The 12,674-nt window shown below is 41.0% G+C and overlaps 1 protein-coding gene across 2 annotated transcripts in view; it reads right to left on the bottom strand.

Annotated features, from left to right (window-relative positions):
- The window catches only part of LOC129855434 (volume-regulated anion channel subunit LRRC8C-like), a 37,570-nt gene that overhangs the window by 23,847 nt on the left and 1,049 nt on the right, over nt 1–12,674 (bottom strand). The gene's annotated exons all lie outside the window — the stretch shown is intronic.

The following is a 12,674-nucleotide window of genomic DNA, read 5'->3' as shown; positions in this document are numbered from 1 at the left end:
TGATTGGTCAGCTGCTTGATTCATTTCTGGATCCACACGTGAGAGAAGAGATGAAGAGACGAGGAGTGGAACCGGCACGAGGAGCTCCACCCTCTCTATTTGCAAGATAATGGCCGAATGTACCCTCCCCTTCCGAAATTTGAAAGACGCAAACACCTGTAAAATCGTGATTTTTCCAAATAACCAGTGACGAAAAACCCAACACCGGAATTACTGCTGCTTGTTATCCCACAGTAGCAATTATGTTTATGGAGATCTGGCCACAAGAGAATGTAAATGGAGCAATGCTTTAGCATCATCAAGGCCTTATAAAAAAATACGCCTATACTATCCCGGATTGAAAAAGAGCACCACCAACAAGAGGTGCCAGTTAAATATAGGTACAAACGTCCTGGCGCCTCTTTTAGGTGTGGTAATCTTACATATTGCCGCTTTAAGACACACCATCATAGCAAGAGGGGACTAGTAGAAGTGATAGTGGTTTCTCGAATAAAACAAAAGATAGAGAGTATGTAGAATAGGCTAAACATAGCACTCAATATAAACATAGCAGTGGGCTAGCACGCTAGGCTAGGGTTTTGTAGGCTAGGCACAATACAAGGCATACAGGGAAGCTATAATTTGCAAGGCTAACAGTGATGGCCAGCAGGGCAATGCACAGTGACCAAAAAGGCTATCACTGCACACAGTATACAATAACAAGGCCATGGGAACAGGCACAGATCAGGCACTACCTTTGTAGACTGGAAGTGGCATGTGCTCTACAAAATGCCCTGGTAGTACAATTTCCCCCAAAATGTTTTTTGTATACAATTGTCATTCTGAAGCCACTGCCCGCAGGTAGTCGTTAAATTCTCATCTATACTTCAGAACCAAATACTTGCACGTCTTGATTGTTAACCAATGACCAATCAGCATTGGCAAGCAAAGGCAGACCAGATTACTATCCAGATTACTGACCAAAAATAACTGGGGGTTTTTCCCTCCAGTTTTGCCTGGCAAAAACAGAGTAGGCCTACATTTATCATCCATACAAAATAAAGTTTAGCATCTACTACCGACTCACCTTTACCAGGACAATTTGAGTGAACATTTTCATATTTCAGATCGGCCTAGTTTGGGTGCCTATTGGCGATATATGTTTAAAGATAAGCAGCTGTAACATTGCACTGCCTTCAATATTACGGGATGAAAATGTAATAAATTCAGCAGAATATGTTACGATATTTGGGAGGAAGAACAGGGCTACCCGGCTGGCAACGAGCGCCCTGCATGCAGGCTGGCCTCCAAAAAATGATGGTGCGGTGCAGACGGAACAGGCTTTCCATCCGATTCTGCACCCTCCACTACAAGTAGGCCGTATGATTTTGCTTGTTCTGGACTCCAAGTATTCAGATTGTAACACAATAACATATGAAGTAAAGTGGGATAAAAATGTATTGGTATTTTTGTCAACAATCTACACAAAATACTCTAATGTCAAAGTGGGAGATCTTTTCTTTTTTAAAGATTAATACAAATTTTAGCTGCAAAATGTAACTGTTTGAGCAACCAGACCAATTCATAAAAAATGTGTTTTAAAGACGTGGCATTCTCATTGAAATGTCTAAGAAGCGGGAGATCTGTTCTATGTGCCACATTTCTATACTTCCCGTTCTTAAGTATCATCTTTGCCTTTAATACTTTCGAATTGAACACCAGCTTCAAACAGCTGAAAATAAGATATTTTTGGTCATGGAAAATTTTTATTTCATGGCGGTTTAGATGGTACAATGATTCTCACACTATAAATTAGACAAACTATTAGAATTTCAGCAACCACGAAATGGCAAAGCAATTTCTGCATAGTTCATCTTTAAATAACTAAAATAGTCATTGCATAAGTATTCAGCTCCCTGACTCAATACATGTTAGAAACACCTTTGGCATTGATTATAGTTGTGGGTCTTCTTGGATAAGACTATAAGAGCTTTGCAAATCTGGATTGTACAATATTTGTCCATTATTATTTTGAAGATTCTTCAAGATGTTGGAACATGGCTAGACAGACATTAAGTCTTGCCATATATTTTCAAGCAGACTTAAGTTAACATTTTAACTTGGCCACTCAGGAACATACACACCGTCTTCTTGGTAAGCAACTCCAGTGTAGATCTGACCTTGAGTTGTAGGTTATTGTCCTGCTGAAAGGTGAATTCCTCTCCCAGTCTCTGGTGTAAAGCAGAATGAAGCAGGCTTTCTTCCAATATTTTGCATGTGCTTAGCGCCATCATTTATTTTTATCCTGAAAAACTCTAGTATTTGCAGATGTCAAGCATACCCTTACCATGATGCAGCATCCACCATGCTTGAAAATAAGGAGGCAGTTACTCAAAGATCTGTTGGATTTGCCCCCAAAATGCATGTTATGGAATATTTGTATGTATATTTGTATTCTTTTCACTCTGTCATTTAGGTCATTATTGCCGAGTCACCACAATGTTGTTGTACCATCCTTAGTTCTCCCATTACGGCCAATAAACTCTGTAGCCATTTTAAAATCAGTGACCTCATAGTAACATCCCTGAGCAGTTTCCTTCCTGTCCTGCAGCTCAGTTCAGAAGGACAACTATCTTTGATGTGTCTGGGTTGTTTAATACATAATCCACAGCATAATTATTATACTTGACCATGCTTAGAGATATTCAATGTCTGATTTGTTATTGTTACCCATCTATCAATCACTGCCCTTCTTTGTTAGGTTTTCAAAAAGCTCCCTGGTCTTTGTACACTGAACAAAAATATAAACACAACATGTAGTGTTGGTTTCATGAGCTGAAATAAAAGATCACAGAAATGTTTAACATGCACAAAAAGATTCTCAAATTGCACATAATTATTTACATTAATTGTTAGTGAGCATTTCTCCTTTGCCAATCCATCCACCTGACAGGTGTGGCATATTAAGAGGCTGATTAAACAGCATGATCATTACACAGGTGCACCTTGTGCTGTGGACAATAAAAGGCCACTAAAATATGCAGTTGTCTCACAATGCCACAGATGTGCCAAGTTGAGGGAGCATGAAATTGGCATGCTGACTGCAGGAATGTCCACCAAAGCTGTTGCCAGGACATTTAATGTTCATTTCTCTACCACAAGTCGCCTCCAAAGTCATTTTAAAGAATTTGGCAGTACGTCGAACCGGCCTCACAACCGCCGACTACATGCTTGGCGTTGTGTGGGCGAGTGGTTTGCTGATAAACATTGTGAAGAGACTCCCCCATGGCGGCTGTGGGGTTATGGTATGGGCAGCTTTAATACAGACAATGTGGGTCATATGTTTTGTACCACTCCTTTTTGGGTGTCATCCACTGGGAAACATGATGGTAGTAACAAATGGAGTTGGGTTGGATTTAGTAATGGTAGGCTGCAGTATTTCTTTAACTGGAGTTATGTTGTCATTGTTAATAAGTGCAGCATTTATTCTAGTTGAAAATAGTTTGCTAAATACTTTACTCAGATTTGTGCTGCTTTACCCTCTTGTAATAATTGCCCAATGAGTCTGACCGTGGTTGCGGGGAGAAAACATATTAGGTGCCCTTTTTTTTGTTTCAGCACATGCCCCCCCAAAATGTCTGTGCACAGCCCTGCACGGGAGCAGCCATCTTAGGTTAGATAACACAGCGGCCATCTTGAGGCATATAGTAGCAATGTACTGGCTGGTCTAAACATAAACAAGCAGGTTTCAATACACCCAAACCCAGTGAAGTCCACTTACTATATCATGGATGCACTAACACTAGCGTGTGTTGTCAGAGTCCAGGGCTTCAAGAGAAAGGTCCATTGGTTGTGGCCCCGCTGTTGTTGTGCAGGGCAGAAGTTATCAGAGAGTTCCTCACTTTGCCACTGCTTTCTGAAGATGAGGCAGGAATTGGGTATCTGTGATCCCAGATGACTGCCTGTGATTGGCTGACCCCATGGTCTGATAAGGCAACCCTAGCAACCTGGCCTAGCAACAGAGGTGCGAAATGCAAGTTTATGGCCCTTTAGGCTCAAGCGGGGGTGGGGCGCCTACTTGGTGCAGTTGGACACATCTTGGGGATTTCTCAGGGCCAGAGAGAGGGTTTTCTACACTGATGTTGCACGTCTCAGTCTTTCCGTCTCTCTCCCTCTGGTCAGCTTTAGCAATCTGCTTACTACGGGTATCACTCTGAATTCCATACAAATGATGAAATATAACAGCAATGCTTTTGTAAACACAAATAGGCCTACCATATGTGTCATTTACTGTATACAGCCCATTACGTCAGAGTGTACTAAGTTTCAGCTTAACTGCGGGAAATGCCATATACAACTGACTGATGTTCTAGACAGGATCCCATAGAAATAGAATCACTATTTTGGATCACTATTGTGATTCTGTTTCTCTGAGTGCCATCCACAACATCACCCCCTTAAATAGCACCTATTGGGTATCCATCTGGTCTTGTCAGTGGGAGAGGAACATTCTTCAAAAACACGACAAAAGGGATGTCAAATGGGTTTCTCAAGAGAATGTATTTACTGTATTTGGAAAGTTCTTACAGTATGAGCATGATTCTATTGTCTGCACTTTTGTGCAAATGTAAAACAATACAACTCAGAATGGTAACCCAGACACCAAAAACTTCTCACGCTTGCTATTTCCCGCTGTTGCTATGCCAATGGCTATAAACTCCTACCGCCAGCGAGCGAGTGGAGTTTGCCGCCCAAGACATAATTTGCATCTCCGGCTGGTAGCCTCCATTCAGAAGACCGCTAAGCCATCGGCAGGCCACTTTTGAATCTCTGGCGTTTAGCCTCCACTCTGAGGACAGCTATACGCCCTAGGCAAACCATCTAGCCATGAGGTAATTCGAAAGACAATAGCCAGGAATCTCTTGACTCTCAAATTAGGCCTGCCAACTTCCAGCTAAACACACCCAGCCAGAGGCTACAAACTGTTTTTGTTGTGATCTATAAACCTTCCCCTACATTGTGATTTAAAGTTGATTTGCCCATTTCAAATAAACAGACAGCGCATTGAAAATAATTGAGGATGACAAAAGTGATACAACTAATCATTTACAGTTTATAGCCATTAATAGCTTTAGTTTTATTTACTAAGCTATATTTAAAGGCAATACCAACTGTTCCAGTTGCTTTGTTAGAGATGCCACTCCCTAAACCACTTCACACAGTATTGATCACTATCATTAAGGGTGAAATTGTATGTAGTCATGAAGCCAATTCAAGTCTATTGTATTGAGGCCATTAATACAGCCTACATTCCAGTGTCAGAGGAAGGCCCTAAAAATTGTCAAAGACCCCAGCCACCCCAGTTATAGACTGTTCTCTCTGCTACCGCATGGCAAGCGGTACCGGAGTGCCAAGTCTAGGACAAAAAGGCTTCTCAACATTTTTTACCCCCAAGCCATAACACTCCTGAACAGGTAATCAAATGGCTACCTGGACTATTTGCATTGTGTGCGCCCCCCCCCCCCCCAACCAACCCCTCTTTTTACACTGCTGCTACTCTCTGTTTATCATATATGCTATATGCATAGTCACTTTAACTACACATTCATGTACATACTACCTCAATTGGGCCGACCAACCAGTGCTCCCACACATTGGCTAACCGGGCTATCTGCATTGTGTCCCGCCACCCACCAACCCCTCTTTTACGCTACCTCTACTCTCTGTTCATCATATATGCATACTCACTTTAACCATATCTACATGTACATACTACCTCAATCAGCCTGACTAACCGGTGTCTGGATGTAGCCTCGCTACTTTTATAGCGTCGCTCCTGTATATAGCCTGCCTTTTTACTGTTGTTTTATTTCTTTACTTACCTATTGTTCACCTAATACCTTTTTTCACTATTGGTTAGAGCCTGTAAGTAAGCATTTCACTGTAATGTCTACACCTGTTGTATTCGGAGCACGTAACAAATAAACTTTGATTTGATGACATTTAATTTGATTACCTGTTTATTGCTTCAACCTATGTTCAAATCGAAGTCACAGACGATGTTGCAACTTGCAATGTAAATTTAAATGAATAGCCTGCATTGTTAAAACTTTAGGACCCCATAGCCTTTTGTTCTGTGACCACAGATCGTGGAGGGTAAACTCAAACTACTCCCTTTTTACCCTCCTTTGCCAAGTAAATGTTACTTGCATTAGATATCCATAGGCTGCGACAGTCTAAGGCACGAGGACGTGTGGTATATGGCCAATATACCATGGCTAAGGGCAGTTCCTACTCACGACACAACAGCAACATTATTAGAGCAGTAAAAATAAGTGTTGTCATACCCGCGGTATACGGTCTGATATACCACGGCTGTCAGCCAATCAACATTTAGTGCTCGAACCACCCAGTTTGTAATCTCCTACAACCTTACCAAAAGAGAAATGCACACTACTTACCGTAGGTGGCAGCACCTCTTAAACCCTCAAAGAAGAAGCTGGAAAGCCCAATGTCATCAACATTGTAGTAGCTATAGCAAAATGGCAACGGTAGGCTTTTGGAAATAAAGAACAGTTGAATTGTTTGTATTTATCACCACCGAACGTTTTGAGATACCGAATGTATACTAGTGGCATCATGTTCGCTGGCCTGGATTGAGTCATTGAGAGCGATTCATGTTGTCTTTGTAAAAACCTGCTGGAGATGTACCTATATGTTTGTCTTTCTGTATAATTGTTTGGTAAATTATTATTTATTTATTTTTAAAACATCCAGAGCATTAGAAAATGTTTCTAGTTTACTAATTTGTTCATGTACCAGATTGGAATGCAAAGCCTTTAGAATTGTTTTGTTGTGTTAAATTGGCTGGCTTACCATCTGCTTGTGACCATGCTAGCAGAGTTACTTACCTAGGTAGCTTGCTAATGTTAGATGCAAGCTAACAGCATATTTTTTCTTCTTAGAACTAGTCGTCTCCCTATAACACAGATGCCACTTCAAGGGGAAAAGAGTCTGAATAAAAGAGAAGCATTATTCCCTACAAAATACATTTTTCAGGTGTACTCTGTCCTGCTAAATACTGATAGAATTTCAGAAGAGAAACAAGACCCTTTATTCATGTAATCTGTCTATCAAAAAGGAGACTGGACACCCACAGCATCCTATTCACCACAGCAGCATGTGGATGACAGCTGAGGTATGTAGTACATTCACTTAGCCTAAATGAGACTATGATTATCTGTCCAGTTTTGAACAATATGTAATTGTATTGAAAAGTAAACACATTTTCCACGAGGGTAACTTTTAAACCTTGGTTTTATTTTTCAGGGCAGAAATCCAATGACTGCATTTCTTCCCTGTTTTCCTGCCAAGACTCCAGCAAGTTAAGGTGCTAAGGAGTGAGCAAGCACGTGACAACAAAACTTGCACATCTATTTTTGGTGTATAATTGTTTTCAGGAGTGTGACAGTGATTAACTGTCTCACACACACACACACACACGGGTTTCTTTATTTTTACTATTTTCTACATTATAGAATAACAGGGAAGACATCAAAACCATGAAATCGTGTAGTAACCCAAAAAATAAATTTAAAAAAGTTAAACAAATCAAAATATATTTTATATTTGAAAATCTTCAAAGTAGCCACCCTTTGAGTTGATGACAGCTTTGCACACTCTTGGCATTCTCTCAACCAGCTTCATGAGGCAGTCACCTGTAATGCATTTCAATTAACAGGTGTGCCTTGTTAATTTGTGGAATTTATTTAATTCTTAATGAGTGCATTTGAGCCAATCAGTTGTGTTGTGACAAGGAGGGGTGGTTTACAGAAGATAGCCCTATTTGGTAAAAGACCAAGTCCATATTATGGCAAGAACAACTGCAGAAGATAAGTTCATTAGAGTTGACAGCCTCAAAAATTGCTGCTCAAATAAATGCTGGAGAGGTCTAGTAACAAACTAATCTCAAAATCAACTGTTCAGAGGAGACTGCATGATTCAGGCCTTCATGGTCTAATTGCTGCAAAGAAACCCAATAATAAAAGACTTGCTTGGGCCAAGAAACACAAGCAATGGACATTAGACCGGTGGAAATCTGTCCTTTGGTCTGATAAATCAATTTTAGATTTTCGGTTCCAACTGTCGTGACTTTGTGAGACGCAGAGTAGGTGAACGGATAATCTCCACGTGTGAATCCCACCATGAAGCATGAAGGAGGTGTGATGGTGAGGGGATGCATTGCTGGTGACACTGTCGGTGATTTAATTAGTATTCAAGGCCTACTTAACCAGCATGGCTACCACAGCATTCTGCAGCGATACGCCATCCGATCTAGTTTGCGCAGGAATATCATTTGTTTTTCAACAGGACAATGACCCAAAACATACCTCCAGGCTGTGTAAGGGCTATTTGACCAAGAAGGAGAGTGATTGAGTGCTGCATCAGATGACCTGGCATCTACAATCACTTGACCTCAACCCAATTGAGATTGTTTGGGATGACTTGGACCGCAGGGTGAAGGAAAAGCAGCCAGCAAGTGCTCAGCATACGTGGGAACTCATGAAGCTGGTGGAGAGAATGCCAAGAGTGTGCAAAGCTGTCAAGGCAACAGGTGGCTACTTTGAAAAATCTAAAATATATTTTGATTTGTTTAACACTTTTGGGGGTTACTAAATCATTCCATATGTGTTATTTCATAGTGTTGATGTCTTCACTATTATTCTACAATGTAGAAAATAGTACAAATAAAGAAAAACCCTTGAATGAGTAGGTGTGTCGAAACTTTTGACTGATACTGTAGGTCTGGGTGGTATCGGATGCTTGAGATGGATAACATGAATACCTTGTTAGCCTATCAACAAATAGGCCAATGGAGACCAGGCTGAACCAGGACACCGAGCTCCAGGAGAGACTTGTAAGTGAGCTCAGAATTGTATATAGTCATTGCTTTTTCCCGGGAAGAAGCAAGAGACATTGAACTTTGACGGTGTTGTTGCGACCATAATAATCTGACGTGACAGCAGCATTTTCTAAATTCCTCCGCTTAGAATTATAACACAAGGCATTTATATTACATTTAAATAAACTTAGCAAAAAAATAAACATCCCTTTTTCAGAACCCTGTCTTTCAAAGAAAATTTGTAAAAATCCAAATAACTTCACATGCTTGTTCAATGAAACATAAACAATTAATGAACATGCACCCGTGGAATGGTTGTTAAGACACTAACAGCTTACAGACGGTAGGCAATTAAGGTCAGTTATGAAAACTTAGGACACTAAAAAGGCCTTTCTACTGATTCTGAAAAACACCAAATGAAAAATGCTCAGGGTCCCTGCTCATCTGTGTGAGCGTGCCTTAGGCATGCTGCAAGGAGGCATGAGGACTGCAGATGTGGCCAGGGCAATAAATTGCAATGTCCGTGCTGTGAGATGCCTAAGACAGAGCTACAGGGAGACAGGACGGACAGCTGATCATCCTCGCAGTGGCAGTCCACGTGTAACAACACCTGCACAGGATCGGTACATACGAACATCACACCTGCGGGACAGGTACAGGACGGCAGCAACAACTGCCCGAGTTACACCAGGAATGCACAATCCCTCCATCAGTGCTCAAACTGTCCGCAATAGGCTGAGAGAGGCTGGACTGAGGGCTTGTAAGCCTGTTGTAAGGCAGGTCCTTACCAGACATCACCGACAACAACGTCGCCTATGGGCACAAACCCACCGTCGCTGGACCAGACAGGACTGGCAAAAAGTGCTCTTCACTGACAAGTTGCGGTTTTGTCTCACCAGGGGTGATGCGGGTGGCCCGTGAGTGAGGCGATGGTCAAAAAACCTGTGGCATGTCACGCCACCACTGTGGAGGGACGCCGGCCTCCCAATTGCTCATTGTTAACCGGGAACCCACTGGGCACAAACTGGTTGAATCAATGTCCTTTCGACAATAGAATGCAATGTGGTGATGTTGAACTAATGTGGAAAACTGATTGGATTTACAAAAAGCCAGCAATGTAAAGGAATTTCGTGATTGTCCTTTTTTCACTCATTTTTACCCTAAATCCAATGAGATGGTTAACATACAGTCAGGTCCATAATTATTGTCACCCTTCATAAAGATGAGTAAAAAAAATCTGTATTAAAAAAATACAAACATTAAGCTATTGTATAAATAAAAAATTGGGAAATTATAATATTTAATACTAATATAATTGCTCAGAGCAAGAGACTTTGTTTAACAAGTAATAGAAAGATAGGGGTCAAAATTATGGCCACCGCTGTTTTCAATACTCTATAGGACCCTCCCCTTGAGAGGATAATGACACAGCCTTTTTCCTAAAATGTTTTATGAGATTGGAAAACATGTTGGGAGGGATCTTAGACCATTCCTCAATACAGAATCTTTCCAGATCCTTGATATCCTTTGTCTGCTCTTATGGACTAAACTCTTCAAACCACAGGTTTTCAATGAGGTTCAAGTCCAGAGACTGAGATGGCCAATGCAAAATGTAGATTGTGGTCAATTAACCATTTCTTTACGGATTGAGTTATTTTCTTGCTGGAAGGTTCACTTTCGGCAAAGTGTCAACCTCTCGGCAGAGGCAACCAGGCTTTTGGCTAAAATGTCCACGTACTGGGTAAAGTTCATTATGCCGTTGACAAGGGCCCCAGGATCAGTGGAAGCAAAAATAGCCCCATAACATCAAAGATTCACCACAGGTATGGTGTACTTTCCTGCATATGCTTCTGTTTTCGAACGCCAAACCTAACACTCGTATGCATGGCCAAAGAGCTCAATTTTCATGTCATCTGACCATAGCACAGGTTCCAATCCAAGTGCTAATGCCATTTATCAATGGTCAGATGACATGAGAATAGAGCTCTTCATATAACACACATTTTTGCTTTGTAGCACCTACATATGAAACATTATGGAGTCTTAAAGGAGGCATGGGTAAGGCCAAAATGTCTTAAATATGCCCATTTTTAATAATTATTTCTCAATGATGCTTTTAGATACAAATGTTTGTATGGAATCACTTAATTAATGTGTATACACAGTCTTCAGCACTAAACAACCTCTATCAAAACATGTCTCAAGGGAGCTACAGCTAAATATTTTAGTACTTACAATAACACAGCTGCACTGTTTTACGTCACTGGGGCCAAGCTTCCTGCCATCCAGGACCTCTATACCAGGCAGTGTCAGAGGAAGGCTCAAAAAATGGTCAAAGACTACAGCCACCCAAGTCATAGACTGTTCTCTCTGCTACCATATGGCAAGTGGTACCGGAGCGACAAGCCTAGGTCCAAAAGGCTCCTTAACAGATTCTACCCACAAGCCATTAGACTGCTAAACAGTTAATCAAATGGCTACCCGGACTATTTGGACTGACCCCCTTTTTTACACTGCTGCTACTAGCTGTTTATCATCTATGCAGTCACTTTAACTCTACCTACAGGTACATATTACCTAAATTTACCTCAACTAACCTGTACCTCTGCACATTGACTCGGTACCCTCTGTATATAGTCACGTTATTGTTATTTGAGTGTGTTACTTTTTTCTTACTTTAGTTAATTGTATTTTTATTCAGCAAATGTTTTCTTACTTGAAAAAAGATTCAACATTGGGCTTATAAGTAAGCATTTCACGGTAAGTCTAGACCCGTTGTATTCAGCGCATGTGACAAATACAATTTGATTTGGACTTTTTGATTTAATCTTAAATTAGACCGTGCCAGTAACAAACCACCATCTTTAACCAGGGTTGGTCAGCATACAACTTTGTCTGAAAGTCAGACAGATTCTCATAATTTCACTGTGGAGACTATACAGTACTACGAACATCTCTAATTGCCAATCACAAAATTGTTTCTTTGAGGAGCTCCTGAGTCTCATGGAAATATTGAATGTACCTCGGCAAGAAGGATGGGCGACGTAAACATTCACCTATTGAACCTGAAGTGTCTATATTACTCATAACTTCAACTCTATATGACGTCTCAATGGGTGGTTAATTAATACAACTGTACCAAACAGCATACTCTATCAAAGAAATAACTGTCTGAGGGTTTCATTTAACTACGGGCGGGTCTTTAGCTCTTTTTTAGAAAATGGTTCCTCCCTTGCCTAGATGAGTTGTTCGCCTTGTCACCACAGTGAGCTGGCCTGGCTGTCCGGGCTGCCCGGGCCTTATCCTATGTCTGGCTCTTCCTGACAGGAAACTCTGCAGATCTCTAACACACACTGGAGTCACTTGGACTGCCCAAAACAGACTATGATTGCATTCCAAATGGAACCGAATACCTTATATATAGCACTACTTTTGAGCAGAGCCCTGGTGAAGTAGGGGGAAAAAAATAGTACAATATATAGGAAATAGGGTGCCATTTGGGAGACATGCATGTCTGGATAGCTCACACCCAGTCCCCAGGATAACACATCCTGTCCAAGATGGGTTCATTAGTTATTCATAAGGACCATGGAAAAACACCGCAGAAAATATTAGACTCCAGGGTCACTTTGAGAGAATCAGGGGGTTAACTTGTAACAATAGGTCTTAAAATGTTAACAAAAACACAACGTCAGACATCTTTTAACAATAGTACAATGGAAATCCCAAATCGCATAGGCTGCTACTAGTACTACTACTACTAAACTGCATAATGCAACTGCTGAGCCTATTG

Source organism: Salvelinus fontinalis, chromosome 5, assembly GCF_029448725.1.
Source record: "Salvelinus fontinalis isolate EN_2023a chromosome 5, ASM2944872v1, whole genome shotgun sequence".
NCBI lineage: Eukaryota > Metazoa > Chordata > Actinopteri > Salmoniformes > Salmonidae > Salvelinus > Salvelinus fontinalis.
The sequence above is the reverse complement of the archived record's forward strand: the minus strand, read 5'-3'. Positions and strand labels throughout refer to the sequence as shown.